Source organism: Schistocerca gregaria, chromosome 2 (assembly GCF_023897955.1).
Source record: "Schistocerca gregaria isolate iqSchGreg1 chromosome 2, iqSchGreg1.2, whole genome shotgun sequence".
Classification (NCBI taxonomy): domain Eukaryota; kingdom Metazoa; phylum Arthropoda; class Insecta; order Orthoptera; family Acrididae; genus Schistocerca; species Schistocerca gregaria.
In genome coordinates, this window is record NC_064921.1 from 884,755,028 (window position 1) to 884,755,671 (window position 644).

Below are 644 nucleotides of genomic sequence, written 5' to 3' on the forward strand. Positions count from 1 at the left end.
ATCGAAGATAAATTTAAGCGTTAGGCAGTCTTTTCAGAAGGTATTTGTACGAAAGTGAAACTTAGATGAACCGCAGTTCAGACAAGACGAGAATAGAAGTTTTGAAATGTTGTGCTACACAAGAATGCTAAGGAAAGGATTATATGGGCAGGTCCAGAAACTAATGAGGAGGTACTGAATCGAATTGTTGAAACAATAAATTATTGGAACAAAAAAGGTGCATATCCTGAGGCATCAAGGAATCGTAAAATTGATAATGAAGGGAAGTGTGGGACGAGGGTGGGGGGTTAGGATTGTAGAGCTAAAGCATGGCACATGTGCAGAAAGCAGCTTCAAAGGGATGTGGGATGCAGTAGCTACGCACAGATCACGAGGCTGTCACTGGGAGAGATGTATCAGAGCAACCTTCAGACCACGACAACAAATTTCCTACTTTGCGCACACTTCCATGATCGCCTTTCGCAACATTTGTCCCATAATTCCTTTCACGTGCTTATTGCGTGTGGTGTGGTTTTGTGAACCAGGAGCAACAAACCTTTCGTGCGCTGTTTTTCGCCTTACTTAAAAATGTTTGCCCCCTGTGAGAATCGAACTCACGACCCCTGGTTTACAAGACCAGTGCTCTGCCTCTGAGCTAAGGAGGC

At 44.1% G+C, this 644-nt stretch overlaps 1 non-coding gene across 1 annotated transcript; it reads right to left on the bottom strand.

Moving 5' to 3' along the window:
• Positions 1-572: 572 nt before the first annotated feature.
• On the bottom strand, positions 573-644 carry Trnat-ugu (transfer RNA threonine (anticodon UGU)). The gene has a single exon. It is a non-coding gene; the product is annotated as a tRNA-Thr (tRNA).